This window comes from Ursus americanus, chromosome 5 (genome assembly GCF_024610735.1).
Source record: "Ursus americanus isolate L20-20 chromosome 5, mUrsAme1.1.p, whole genome shotgun sequence".
NCBI lineage: Eukaryota > Metazoa > Chordata > Mammalia > Carnivora > Ursidae > Ursus > Ursus americanus.
Window position 1 is genome coordinate 54,269,056 of NC_142131.1, and position 15,667 is coordinate 54,284,722.

General features: G+C 35.9%; 1 protein-coding gene across 3 annotated transcripts in view; it reads left to right on the plus strand.

Annotated features, from left to right (window-relative positions):
* The window catches only part of SIL1 (SIL1 nucleotide exchange factor), a 249,518-nt gene that overhangs the window by 192,509 nt on the left and 41,342 nt on the right, over positions 1–15,667 (plus strand). The gene's annotated exons all lie outside the window — the stretch shown is intronic.

The following is a 15,667-nucleotide window of genomic DNA, read 5'->3' on the forward strand; positions in this document are numbered from 1 at the left end:
ATATCGAAAGATGCTGGATTAAATATTTAAACCTTTCCTTAAATGCTTAATTGACCTAACTGTAGTGCCACTGTTTTGCATAACTAAAGAGGGAAATTAATAACATCATAGTCTATGTGGTGGCCATGCAAGAAAGCGAGAGAAGTCCTGAAGATAAATATAATGGAAAGCACGAATCCCAAAAGATACAGAAAAGTGAAACTTGGAACTGTCCTGGGTACACTGCCATTCCCTAGTGGCCAAGAGCTTTTGGTTTCATGGCTCTCTAAGCTGGGGGACAGTAGTCAAAGCCTACAGCCCATGAAAAGAAGAATCAGAAAGATGAAAATCTCCTACTCAAAAGGAGATATTAAGACAATTTGGCTTTGAATAGAAGGGAGAAAAATTCCCCAGAAAATTCTTCACCCAAGCCAGCCCTTGAGTGCATTTAGGCTGGAAATCATATTCCTTTTATGGCCTGAAAATAGTCAAGCTGTGAATTTAGTCTAAAATGGTCTCAATAAATAATGAACTGGAAAAAAATGTTTGCAACTTATAGATACAGCATTATTACTCATAATATTTATAAAGAGCACCTAAAAATAAAGAATAAACAAAACTAATAACCCTATAGAAAATGGGCTAGATACAGTCCCCGGAATTAAAAAAATGTAAATGGCTTTATCATGTGAAAAATTGGTCACTCATAAAAAGAGAAAAAAATCCAATTAAAAATACACAGAGATACTGTTTGTCACCTATCAGATTGGCAGAAATCCAAAAATTGATAGCATACTCGTTTTGTGAAGTTGTTGGGCAACAGGCTCTCAAGCACTGTTGGTGGAGTTCCACCAAAATGGTAGTCCTTATTGAAGGAAATTGGACAGTAGCTAGCAAAATTGTATATATTTTCTCCCCTTGAAATGTTACGTCTACTCCCAGAGTTCTACCTCTAAAACACATTGGTAAAAATATGAAAAGATATGTGTGTTGAAAGTTATTCATCATAGCACTGTTTGTAATAACAAAAGATGGAAATGTCCATCAGTAGGAAACTGACAAATGAATTGTATAATTTATTTCATGGAGTACTACATGGTTGTAGAAAAGATCAAAGACTATTTCTATATAATACAGACTATTTCTGCTGTGACACATTGTAGGATATATTAAATGAGAAAAAGCAGGTCAAGTATGAATAACTGCAATTAATCATGTGTCTATGACATGCTTGTATTTTAAAAAATGAAGAATAGAAGGTTATGTTATAGGGAGAGAGACTTCCGAGGTACGCATGTATTTTATATAGTCTAAAAACTCAAAATGTAAAAATCAAGAGCTAAGTGAAACATTTGGATCCGTCTATAGAATTGGTGGCATAATCACATAGGGAAAACTATTTCGTATGATTTACAACCCAATAATTTGTACATCTCAATTTGGATATATCCTAAGGACAAAAAAAGCCTGCAAAACTTCAGACATCTTACTGTTGATAGAAGTGTTGGTGTTGTTATTCTGAGACTGAATTGTGGGATAAAGCAGATGAATAATTATGCTGGTTTCTCTGAGAAACAGGATTTTAAACACGACAGAAGGGAAATACTAATGTAAAATTGGAGATTGTGTAAAATCCCCCTTACTCCTGACTTTGAATTGGAAGTACTAGTAAGAACTCATGATGAATTTTTTCCTTAAAAAGTGTATTTGGGCGATGGGGGGGGGGGCTCTATCCACTGAAAGGATCTAGGTAAAAAATAAACCCAATAACAATGAGCAACTCTTATGCTAGATTTTATTTTCTAAATACCATTTCTTTCTAAAATTGCATTTGCCACTAAAAGGAGCTATGATTTCTTGGAGAAATTGCTGATGTCAAGTCTGTAGTAAGACATGTACAAAATGATAGTGAATATCTTGTCATAATAGAAAGCAAGGAAGCTCTCAAAGACTGGTAGGATCTTGTGTGAAGGACTGAGGAGTCATTGTGAAATAGTTTCCATTGGCTATGGATGGGATACCTTGAGTTTCAAGAAAGATGATAACTGCTATGAATTAAAGCAAATCAAATATAATTAAATCCCCAAGTTCATCATGATACTTAAAAAAAAAAAGTCAAATCCATCTCATTAATCTTTGGAGAGTACTGGGTAGGAAACCAATTCATAATGAAAAGTGCCAAATAGAAACAGTAGAGCATTTTCCTACCATTCCATATGAACTGAACTTCAATGTACTCAAATAGTTGATGAGGGGAAGTTTATCTTTACAGAGAAATTCTAGCTAAAAAAGAAAGAATGATGCAATTAGAATATCACCATTTAGAACCTTTTTAAAAAATATAGTTTATTTATTTGACAGAGCACAAGCAGGGGGAGCAACAGGCAGAGGGAGAAGCAGGGAGCCCAATGTGGGGCTCGAGCCCAGGACCCTGTCATCGTGACCTGAGCCGAAGTCAGACATCTAACGACTGGGCCACCTAGGTGCCCCCATGTCTTCATAATTTTAAAAGCTCAGTTATGGGTCTAGGGAAGATTATTATACTATTCTCTCTCTACTTGAGTGTATATGAAAATTTACATAAGAAAAAGTTTTTAAAGAATGTTTCAAGTTGGCAGAATTTACAGGTTACTAGTAGAACCATATATAAATCCTCTTTGGAAGAACGCATCTTAAACCCAGGTCTGAAAGCATCTCCACAAAGAAAAGAACTCCAATGATGATGAGCTCATAATCAAAATATCACAAAGCAGTAAAAAAAAAAAAAAAGACATCATCTGTGAAAGACAATAGAAGCAACATAATCAGACCAGAGAAACTATAGATAGTAAAATTCTGAGGGTACAGAATATAAAATAGTTCTCTTAGTATGTTCAAAGAGAAAAGATTTTATCAGAAGTATGAGTAGAGGGCCACCAGTGTGGCTCATTCGGTTAAGTGTCTGCCTTCAGCTCAGGTCATGATCCCATAGTCCTGGGATCGAGCCCTGGGTCGGGCTCCCTGCTCGGCAGGGAGTCTGCTTCTCCCTCTCCCTCTGCTGCTCCCCCTACTTGTGCTCTCTGTGTCAAATAAAATCTTTAAAAAAAAAATAAAAAGTATGAGTAAAGAATAGTATGCTATCAAAAATGACAATGTCCAGGAAGATTTGGAGAGGATACAAATAGGCCTTCTAGAAGTGGAAAATATAATAATTGAAATTAAAATTCCAGTATTGCTAAGGCAAACAAGTGTCAGACACAGCTGAGGAATGATTAAGCAAACTGGAATACAGAATTAAAGAAATCACCCAAAGTCCAGCATGGAGAGACAGAAATGGAAAAAGGAAAAAGAGATTAAGGGATAAGGAGAGTAGAATAAAAAGTTTAACGTGCGTTCTAGAAGAATAAAGAGAATGGGAGAGAGGCTATATTAAAAGAGGTTTGGTTGATATTTTTCCAAAATTGCTAGAAGACATGAATTCTAATTCAAGAAGCCTACTGAATCTCAGGATGATTAAGAAAACAATGTTTTCTAGCAACATAATGAAACTATAGAAAGATAGGGTTATGAAAGCAGCTGGAGAAAAGAAACATTTGCTGCAAAGTACTAGGAGTGGCCCTTGGCAAAAAAAAGGGACACAGTTTTGCTTGCAGTATTCTTAGCCTAGTTGCCTGGCCTGAAAGTTAGGCTCCGATGTTCTTTTCATCAGCTGTACAGAGTAGTTGCCACCATGATTCCATTGCCTATGACATTCCTATTATGGTTCCATATGCATTCCATTAACATCTGGATTTAAGGAAGAATCTGCCAGGCTCCCCGAAGTTAAGAGTACTTAAGGTCTGCCACATTTCTCATTAAGTGCCTGTTGATGGGCTGATTATTGGAAAGAGGATAATTCAGCTTTTTGAGGAGAGAGAAGAGTGGAACTACAGTAGAGAGAGGCAGCCAGCATGGGATTTAAAAATTATTTCATTCCAGGGTGCCTGGGTGGCTCGGTCTGCCTTTGGCTCAGGTCATGATCAAAGGGTCCTGGAATGGAACCCCATATCAGGCTCTCTGCTCAGCGGGGAGCCTGTTTCTCCCTCTCCCCCTCTCCTGCTTCCCCTTGCACTCTCTCTTCTGTGTCAAATAAATAAATCTGTAAAAAAAATTATTCCTACTTATTTCTTATCAGGCCTCAGTTTCTCTTTTCATTTTTTTCCTGTTTTTATTTTTTTTTAAAGAGTTGCTGGTTTTGTAGAAAATACACTTGCTTGTTGAAAACATATAAATTACATAGAAGAGATTGATTTCTACCATGATAATATGAGGTTTGCTGATTCACTCCCCAGCGAAACTGGTGAAAATTACTTTAAAAAAAAAATTTTTTTTTTTAAGTCTCTAGAAATGGGCCTAGGGGCAGACAGCAAAAAAAAAAAAAAAAAAAAAAAAAAAAAAGAAACTTCTCAAGGAAATCTATATAAATTCACTAAGAAAGAGGAGAGTTTGTATTATTTGGACCAAAGCATCTCTCTTCCTCCCCACTTGTCTACTCTAAACAGCTGCAGTTTAGAACACAGGACTCCCTCTACCCCCAGTTCCCAACTGGCCTTTCTTTCTGGAAGGAGCAGAACTTTAGCATTTCCCATCCTGGCCTGAGCTTCCTGTTGCTGAAGCTAAGTTGTGCAAGAGTACATTTTCCCCGCCCATCCCCTGCTTGTGGAATGGAGGCTCTAACATGGTTGTGCAGCATGGGGAACACTAGGAGTATCATCCCCCTCACCCTGGCTCACGAGGTGGTGGTACCATGCTGGGAGAAGCAAGCTGGGGGGACCTCAGGCTGCTGTCCCCCAACTCACTAAGCACTCAACTCCTATAATGGGGGTGCCACTCGAAGCTTGTTGTCACCACTTCCAGCTCCAGAGCCCTGGCTCAGAGATTTTGCCTTGGGAGATGCAAGGCCATAAAAGAGCTCCCAATCTTTTCCCAGTGGAACTGACTTTATTTGCAAGAGTGTGCAGAAGTTCAAACAGAAGGACAATCTCATGATGTTGAAGGTTGTAGTGAAAGGCAACTAGAAGGAGATTGATGGAATTAGCAAACCTACAGCCTAGACTGTATATAGGCTGGCTAGTTTTCAAGAGGGAGTAAAACAGTTGGGAAGTAGCCTTCCTGGGATCAGAGCTAACCTCAGACAGTGACCTCAGAAACTATTCTTTCAAAGGGGCTGTAAGTTGATTGGATTAGTTTGTAGAACGATTCATGCAGCAGCGTATCCTTGAAACAGTAGAGGTCTTTACACTTTAGATATTAACCTTTTTATGTTAAAAATACTCTTCAAGTTTGTCATTTTTCTTTTAGCCTTATGGTACTTTTCTATATGGAAGTTGAAAATGTCTACTTAGACAAAGTTGTTAATCTATTTCATGGTTTCTGTTTTTAATGACATACTTACTAAAGCCTTTTCTAACCAAGAGTATGTAAGTGTTTTTTTCTTCATGTTATTTTTAAAATATGAGGTATTTCAGATATAAAGAGTTCAGAACATCTTACACTCAGTACTCAGATTTAATAAACTAAAAGTTGGTTTATTAGCCTCAGATTTTTTAGAGAATAAAATATGTTAAATACAGTAGAAAACCCTTTCATAATTCTAATTCTATTTCCCTTTCTTCTTCCCCAGAGGGGTGACCATTGCGCCGAATTTTATATGTATCGTATCTATTTGTCGTGCTTTATCATATATCTGTCTTCGTAGTAAGTGTGTGTATACATTTGTATTTCTTTTGGGCAATCTAGTAAGCGTGAAATGATATTTTGTTCTTCTTAATTTATTCTTCCCTGAATGCTCTAGAGGCTGAGTACTTTTTCCTCCCATAATTGGAATCATACTGTACATTCTGCTTACAAATGTCTTTCCTTCCTCCCTCCCTCCCTTTTTTTGGTTGAGTATGTTTTTTTGTATGTTTCTGTCCTCTCAGGACTGCCATATTTTAAAATTACTTCTTCCTTTGCCCATTTTTCCATTGAGTCTTTTGTTTATTGCTTAGTGGGTATTTTAAAATATTTTTGTATAATCCAGATACTTAAATATAAATATTTTCATTATAAGATTAGTCTGGATACAAATCTTTTGTCCGTCATAGGCATAACAAATATCTTCTAGTATGTGGCTGGTCGATTAACATTGCTCATATTGCCTTTTGGTATGGATGTTTTAAAATATTTTTGTAAAGTCAGAATTAACACTTTTTGTGTATAGTTGGTTCTGTTTATGTTTTGAGAAACTCTTCCTTGAAGCTCTAAAGATATTCTTTATTATATTACAATCTCAGAGTATAAAGTATTGACACTTAGTTTTTATTCTAAAATTTACTTTTTTCGGCCCTGTGATACATAGATTTAATTTTAGTTTTTACCCCGTGGCCAACTAGTTGTTATGGTGCCATATAGTGAGTAGTCTGTCTTCTCCCCAGGGAATTAGAAAGGTTTTTCTACCATGTATCAAGTTCCCTTATTTTGTCTGAGTTTATATTCTATTCCATTGGCCTCTTTTTCTATCCTTGAACCAATCTCATGCTATTTCAATTACAGTAGCTTTATATGCCTTTGTATCAGGTAAAACAAATCTTTTTTTTTTTTTTTTCTTTCAAATTGCCTTGGATATTTTTGGCCCTTTACTCTTCCATGTGGATTTTAGGTGTACTTTGTCCAGGTCAACAAAAACTCTGGATATTTCCATCAGAGTTGTAGGTTTATAGATTCATTTGTGAGAATTAATATACTTTAAAAATTGTCTTCCCATCTATGAATATGTCATATCTTTCCACTTAGATGTTTTTAAATCTTTTAACCAAGCTTCATAGTTTTTCCCCATGTAGTTTTTGAATCTCTTTTTGTTATTCTCAAGTACCTTGCAGCATTTGTTATTGCAAATAGGGTCATTTTCAAGTTTCCATCTTCTAATTTGTTGTTGCTGGTGTATGATTTTCTATTTAATGAACTTACTGAAATCTTATTACTTTTAATACTTGGTGTTTTTTCTTGGATGTATTTAGTAGGTTATCATATCATCTAAAAATAACAGTTTTGTTTCTTTCCTTTCTTTATTCCTCATTTGTCCTTATTGCCTTGTTTAGCACCTTTAATATAGTGTTATCGAAATACTAGTAATAGGTATTCCTGTCCTATTTCTGTCTTCAAAGGGAATGATTCTCATATTTTACCAATAAATACTATTACAGGTTTTTAATACACTAAAAATTCTCTTCTGGGGCACCTGGGTAGTTCCGTTGGTTAAGCATCCAACTCAGTTTTGGCTCAGGTTATGATCTCAGGGTTGTGAGATGAGCCCCTTGTCAGGCTCTGCGCTGAGTACAGAGTCTGCTAAAGTTTCTCTCCCCCTGTCCCTCTGCCCCTCCCTACCTTGCTCTCTGTCTCTCTCCGATCTCTCTCTCAAATAAATAGATCTTTAAAATAAAATTCTCTTACTAGTTTGCTGAGTTTAAAAAGTCATTAGATTTTATTGATAATTTTTTGTATCTATAGAGGTGATTATATGATTTTGCTCTTGTTAATTTGCTGATGTGATGAATTGCATTAGATTTTCTAATGTTCTACTTGGCTGTGATGTATTATTATCTTTAATATTTTGTTGGATTGAATTTTTAGAATTTTTAGTCTGATTGTAAGTGATCTTGGTCATTTGATTTTTTTTGTCATACTATTCTTGTATGGTTTTGTATAAAGGTTATACTGGTGTTTGGTGTTGTAAAAGGATTTGGAGTGCTTTCCTTCTTTTTATAATGTCTGGAACATTTTATATAAAATGGGATTGTCAGTTCCATAAAGGCCAGATGAAGCTCAACTGTAAAATCATCTGCACTTGGCACTTTTTTGGTGGGTAGATTTAAAATCTTTCTCTTATTCAGTTTTATTAATATTTAAGTGTCTTTAGATTTCATCTCCCTACTTGAGTCAGTTTTGGTAATCTTTCATCTCTAAAGTATTTTTTCATTTAATTTTTCAAATTTATTCACATGAACTTGTGTGAAGTATTATCTTGGACTTTTAAATTTTCTTCTGTACCTCATATATTTATGTCCCCCTTTTCTTTTTCTTTTTTTTTTTTAAAGATTTTATTTATTTATTCGACAGAGAAAGACAGCCAGCGAGAGAGGGAACACAAGCAGGGGGAGTGGGAGAGGAAGAAGCAGGCTCATAGCGGAAGAGCCTGATGTGGGACTCGATCCCGTAATGCCGGGATCACGCTCTGAGCCGAAGGCAGACGCTTAACCGCTGTGCCACCCAGGCGCCCCTATGTCCCCCTTTTCATTCCTAATATTATTTATCTGTGCTTATCGCCTGTTTTACTTGGTCAGTCTGATAAGAGATTTATCTTCTGTTAGTCTTTTGGTTTAATTTGTCTTTTCCCTCTTTGTTCTGGATTTAATTTATTTCTGTCATTAACTGTTATTTTCATTCGTATGTTCTCTTTGGGTCAATTCTTTTGTTCTTGTTTTAACTTTTCAAGTTGTTTTTGTATTTGAAAATTAAGTGTTTAGTTTTCTGGGATAACATTTTAGTTAATATTCCCTAATTTATATCATAATTGAGTTTTTTTTGATCCATGATCTATTTAGAAATGTGGTTTGAGCTTCCCAAATTTAGTGTCTCCCTTCCTCTATGTATGCATGTACATATGTACGTATGCATTTTGCATTGTAGGCAAAGAGTATGAGCCGTATGGTAACGATTCTTTAGTATTTGCTGAGAATTCCTTTTCGCTTGTCAGGTGATTAGGTCTGGATAAATGCCCTGTGTTTCTGAAGAATGAGTGTATTTTATTTGCTGGATACATGGATGGATATAGATATAGATAAAATACTGCTTTATATATTTGTGTAGGTATGTGAATTCAGTTTTTTATAAGGCGTTCATGCCTCCTATTTTCTTATTAATTTGTGGCCAGCCTTGCTTTCTTTTCTGAGATACTAGTAATAAAATCTTTCTATGATTATGAATTTCTGTGTCTTCATGTAATTGCTCAATTTTTGCTCTAAGTTAAGGTTGTTAAATTTATAGAGGTCGAGGATTCTTATAACCTCCTGGTTAATTGTGCCTTACGTCCTCAAGTTATGATCATCTTGATCTCCAAGAAGTCATTTTTGCCTTGAAGTGTGTTTTGTCTGATATCAATACATCTATCAGCTTTCTTTCTGTTAGCAGTTTTTTGGTGTATCTTTTTTTCAATTCCTCATCTTTTGCTCTTTCTCCCATTCTCTTTTGAATATTTCTTTTCTTTACACAGCATATAGCTTGATATTGTTTTATTAATCCAGTTAAATATCTTCGTTTCTTATTGGGTGAATTTAATCCACTCCCTTCTACTGTGATTTTTTTTACCATTTGGATTAATTTCTGCCATCTGTTTCAGTAATCACCTTGAAGTTTTTAACATGCTTGATTGGGCTGCTAAGGTGGAAAGTTTTCCACCTCCTCTCAAGTAATAGGAGAGTTCTAAGAGTGCTTTAGGTCCAATTTCTCTGGTCTTCATTTTCCATGATATTGTTGCCTAAAATTTTATTTCCAGCTTGTTTTTAACCAACTTCATAAATTAGTCATTATTATCATAATCTTTGCTGATATTTTACAGTTTATGCTTGTTCCTATATACCTATATGTCTACTGATTTCATTGTCCACATTCCTCCTGGGGTTCAACTCTTATTTTCTTTTTTTAAGATTTTATTTATCTATTTGACGGAGAGCAAAAGCCGGCTGAGAGCCGGACATGGGATTTGATCCCAGGAGCCTGGGATCATGACCTGAGCTGAAGACAGACACTTAACTGACTGAGCCACCCAGGAGCCCTGGGGTTCAACTCTTTAATCAGTTCTCTGGGGCTGGTAAAGATTCTTAATTTTCCCTGATACTGTCATCATTATGCCTTTCTGGTAGAATGATAGTATATCTAGTTATCCTTCTGGTATCTGTTATTATTGATGAAAATATCTTTTATGAGTCTAACAGTATTTTCTTCTGTAGGCAGTTTTTCCCAGATTTTTTTTTATGGTTTTTCAGTTGTATTTGATTATCAGCAAGGTTTACCATTATATGTCCAACTATGATTTATTTTAATTTATCCTGTTTGGCTTTTAGTGTGCTAGTTCAATCTTTAGACTTCAGTTATGAAAATTTTCTGGTTCATTACCATTACCTGGTTCGTTGGCTCCCCCCCGTATTCTTTCTTCTGTTCTCCCTAAACTTTTATTAGAATTATATTAGGCCATGTGTTTTTAACATCTTTTAACTACTACTTCATATTTCTCACCTCTTTCTCTCTCCTGATTATTTGTGGATGATTTCTTCCACTTTATTTTCAGATTAACTGATTTTTTTCCCTCAGTAGTATTTAATGTGTTTATTACATCCATAAAGTTGAAATTTAAAAGGCTATACAGTTGACCCTTGGATAGCTTGGTGGTTAGGGGTTCTGACCTACCATGCATTCGAAAATCTGTATGTAACTTTGATTCTCTGAAAATTTAACTACTAATACTTAACTACTTAACTAATTTCACTTTTGACTGCAAGCCTTACTGATAAGCAGTTGACTAACACATATTTTGTATATGTATTATATATATGTTTTATAGGATATATGTTATATGTGTGTATATATATATATGTATATGAAAGCATTATTAAGAAAATCATAAGGAAAGTACATTTGCAAAACTATACTATAAAAAATCCATTTATTCCACCAAAAAAACTGCTAGAATTGATAAATGAATTCAGTAGTTGCAGGAAACAAAATCAATGTACAGAAATCTTGCATTTCTATACACCAGTAATGAAGCAGTGGAAAGAGAAATTAAGAAAACAATCCTATTTACAATCGTACCCCCAACAATAAAATTCCTAGGACTAAAACCTAACCAAAGAGGTTAAAGACCAGTATTCCGAAAGCTATAAAACAGATGAAAGAAATTGAAGATATAAAGAAATGGAAAAGCATTACATGTTCGTGGATTGTAAAACTAAGTGTGAAAATATCTATACTACCCAAAGAAATCTACATATTTAGGGTAATCCCTGTCAAAATACCAACAGCATTTTTCACAGAATTAGAACAGTCTTAGTATTTGTATAGAACCACAAAAGACCCCAAATAGCCAAAGTATTTTGAAAAAGAAACACAAAACTGGAGGCATCACAATCCCAGATTTTAACTTACACTGCAAAGCTGCAGTGATCAAAACAGTATTGAGCTGGCACAAAGATAGAGACATAGATCAATGGAACAGAATAGAAAACCCAGAAAGAAAAGACACAACTATATGGTCAAATAATCTTTGAGAAAGCAGGAAAGGATATCCAATGGGAAAAGGGCCGTCTCTTCAAATGGTTTTGTGAAAACTGGATAGCAACATGCAAAAGAAAGAAACTGGACCACTTTGTTACACCATACACAAAAATAAATTCAAAATGAATGAAAGATCTAAATGTGAGACAGGAAACCATCAAAATCCTGGAAGAGAACACAGCCAGTAACCTTTTTGACATCGGCCATAGCAACTTTTTTCTAGGTATGTCTCCTGAGACAGGGGAAACAAAAGCAAAACTATTGGGACTACATCAAAATAATAAGCTTCTGCAACAGCAAAGGAAATTATCAACAAAACTAAATGATATCCTACTGAATGGGAGAAGATATCTGCAAGTGACATATCCAGTAAAAGGTTAGTATCCAAAATCTATAAAGAACTTAGCAAACTCAACACTCAAAAAAACAAATAATCCAGTTAATAAATGGGCAGAAGACATGAATAGACAATTCTCCAAAGAAGACATATAGATGGGCAACTGACACATGTAAAGGTGTTCATTACCACTTACCATCAGAGAAGTGCAAATCAAAACTATAATGAGGTATACCACACACTAGTCAGGATGGGTAAAATCAACAACACAAGAAACAACAGGTGTTGGTGAGGATGTGGAGAAAAAGGAAGACTTGTGTACTATTAGTGGGAATGGCAATCTGGTGCAGCCACTGTGGAAAAGAGTGTGGAGGTTCCTCAAAAAGTTACCCTGCAGTTCAGCAATCACACGACTGGGTATTTACCCAAAGAATACAAAAACACTAATTCAAAGGGATGTATGCTCCCCTATTACAGCAGCATTATGTACAATAGGCAAATTATGGAAGTGGCCCAAGTGTCCATCAACTGATGAATGGATGAAGAGGGTGTGGCATATATGTACAGTGGAATATTAACCCTAAAAAAGAATGCAGTCTTGCCATTTGCAACAACATGGATGGAGGTAGAGAGTATAATGCTAGGCAAAATAGTGTCCGTCGGAGAAAGACAAATACCATATGATTTCACTCATATGTGGAATTTAAGAAAAAAGCAAATGAACCAAGGGGGAAAAAAGAGACAAACCAGGAAACAGGCTCTTAAGTGTAGAGAACAAAGTGAACACACAGTTCAAACCTATGTTATTCAAGGGTCATCTGTGTTTTTCATTTTAGGACTTTCTTTTTAAGTATTGATGGCTTCAGTGGCATCCAAAAGTTTTAATATGTAGTATTTTAAGTATTCACAATATTTTTTTAATTTCAATTATGATTTGTTTCTTTGTTTATATTTGTGTTTTCTTATTTTCCAACTATAATGAGAAGTTTCTAGCTATATTTTTGTTATTGACTGTAGCTTGTAGTCAGAAACACTTATATTATTTCAGTCATTTGGAAATAGTTGAGACTTTATCTTTGGTTAGTATATGATCAGTTTGTTTATTTTATTTACTTGGTGGGGGGAGGGGCAGAAGGGGGAGAGAGAATCCCAAGCAGGCTACATGCCCAGCACAGAGCCCGACATGGGGCTCAATCTCACGACCCTGAAATCATGACCTGAGCCGAAATCAAGAGTTGGACGCTTAACCAACTGAGCTACTCAGACGCCCAAGTATATGATCAGTTTTTATAAATATTCCACATGTGCCTGAAAAGAATGTGTATTCTGTACTTTGACCATGAGATAGCCTCCATGCTGTTCTTTTCTCCCCCCTTCCTTCCTCTCTCTTTCATCTATGATGGCATTTGTTTTTACTTTAGCAAATAAAATATACCATTTCATTCTGCGTCCTGCTGTTGATGTGGAGAAATTAGCTATCAGTCACTTCTTTGAAAAAGTCTCTTTTTTAAACCCCTGTCTACTTTTAAGATTTTCTCTTATTTTCTGTACTTTTTCATGATGTGTTTTTATTGATTTATTTTTTAAAGGATTTTATTTATTTATTTGGTAGAGAGCACAAGCAGGAGGCAGAGGGAGAAGCAGGCTCCCCACTGAGCTGGGAGCCTGATGCAGGGCTTGGTCCCAAGACCCTGGGATCATGACCTGAGCCAAAGGCAGACGCTTAACCAACTTAGACACCTAGGCACCCCTCATGTTGTTTTTAAGGGGCATGTGTGTGTTTAATTTCCTGCTTGGAGTTTGTTGGATTTTTTCAGTCTGGATTTGTGTCTTTCATCTGTAACATTTTCAGCCATTATCCCTTCAGGTATTCTCTGCCTCTTTTTCTTTGCTATGTTTTTGAGATTCCAATTAAGTATATGGTAGACCTTCTTATTCAGGTTTTCATGTTTCCTTACCTATTTTCCATAATTCCCGTCTGCATGTCACATCTTACCTGAAGTCTAGATCATTTTGTGTAACTTCCAGTTTACTCATCTTCCCTTGTGCTGTGTCTGATCTGCTATCCATTAAATGCTCAATTATGAATTTGCAGTTGCTTTGAGAAGTTTTTTTTTAAAGATTTTATTTACTTATTTAACAGAGACAGCCAGCGAGAGAGGGAACACAAGCAGGGGGAGTGGGAGAGGAAGAAGCAGGCTCATAGCGGAGGAGCCTGATGTGGGGCTCGATCCCGTAACGCCGGGATCATGCCCTGAGCTGAAGGCAGACACTTAACGACTGTGCCACCCAGGCGCCCCTGCTTTGAGAAGTTTTATTTGCATCTTTTCCCAAGTCTGATGCATCCCCCCACTTTTTTGTTGACAATGCACTGCAGATATTTTAAAGGATGTCTTTTATTTATTTAATCATTGTAAATGTAATTCCAGGTCTGTTTCTGCTAGTTTGCATCCATTGTGCCTTTTTTTCTTATGTGCTTGGTTATTTTTGACTGTACTACTCATTCATTTTTAAAATTTGGAGCCTATAGAGAAGGTGTATTTTTCCGGAGAGGCTTTGGGTTTTCTTCTGTCAGGTGCCTAGAGATAATTAACTGTCTGGAACAATCTCAAGTCAGGTTTACAACTTGAGGCTTTCTAGTCTGCTCAAAGGAGGTGAGCCCAGATTGTAAAACCATATGAAGGCTAGTATCTTCCATCTTTTCAAGGACTGTTTTTTCTTTTTCATTTTTCTCCTCTTTTTTTTCTGTAGTTCTTTTTATTGCCTGTTCAGTCTTTCTTGTTCATCTTTAAGCTGGGATTCCAAGAGACTGTACTCTCAGAGTAAATGTGGGGCAGGTTTCCATTTTGGGTGGCACTAGGCCTTGACTGTATCCACCTTTTGCCACAAGGCTGCCAAAAATCAAAACCCAGGTTCAACTGAATCATTGAATGCTCTAGGCCTGAGTGGCTTTGATACTGCTTACTTTTTTGGGTTCCTTATCTTCCTTAGCCTTTGATCCTTACCTTTAGTTTTTAATCATTTTGTTGCTTTTTGAGGCATTTAGGGAGATTTTTAAAAATATTCATTTTTGTTTTCAGAGAGTTGTTTGGTGTAAATAATCTAAGTCCCCATTATTGGAAATAAGAGGTGGGTATTCATTTTTTTAGAAATACTATGATGTACCTTAGTTAAACCATCTTACTGTTTTCAACAGCTTTTCAGTTTATTCTGTATCTGTTTTTGATAGTAATCTTTTTGGTATTTTATGATTATACATGCTGTTGGCATTTGGTGTGTGTGTGTTTGTATGTGTTATATCTATTTGTGTTTATCTATTTGTGAATGTTAGATATGTCTATGTTAAGTATGTTACATTACTGTTAAGTATATATAGAGCAATTTCATTTTCATCAAGGTGGATCTGAGAGCAATTCATGGTGAATTGTATGCATTTTGCCATCTATTAAGATGACCATGTGATAAACCTCTACTGTGACTTCCCTTTCTGTGAATTGTATTTATAGATTACTTAGTGATGAATTATCCTTACAAATCTATAATGAATTTTCTTGGTCGTGTAGTAATCAGTCATTGCTGCATAACAAATTACAGCACATTCAATTGTTTAAAGCAATGAACAATTATTATATAATTTTCTATGTATCAGAAGTCCAGCCATGACTTAGTGGGTCCTCTGCATTGCTCAGTAGCTGGGGTCCAATCTGGGGGTTGACTAGGGAAAACGCAAGTGTAAACTCATGTGGCTGTTGACAGAATTCAATTTTGTTCAGGTTGTTGTCAGGTTAGGGGCCTCAGTTTCTTTCTGGCTGGAGCCTGCCCTCAGTTCCTTGCCACGTGGCCATCTCTATAAACAGCTTACAACATGGCAGCTTGCTTCTCCAAGGCCAGCAAAGGGGAGAGTTCTCAGCAAAGTAGGCATTCGAGTGTTACATAGTTGATTACATACACGTAATCACATATGTCCTGTCATCTTTGCTGTATTGTTTAGAAGGAAGTCATACACTCCCACTTAAGGGGAGT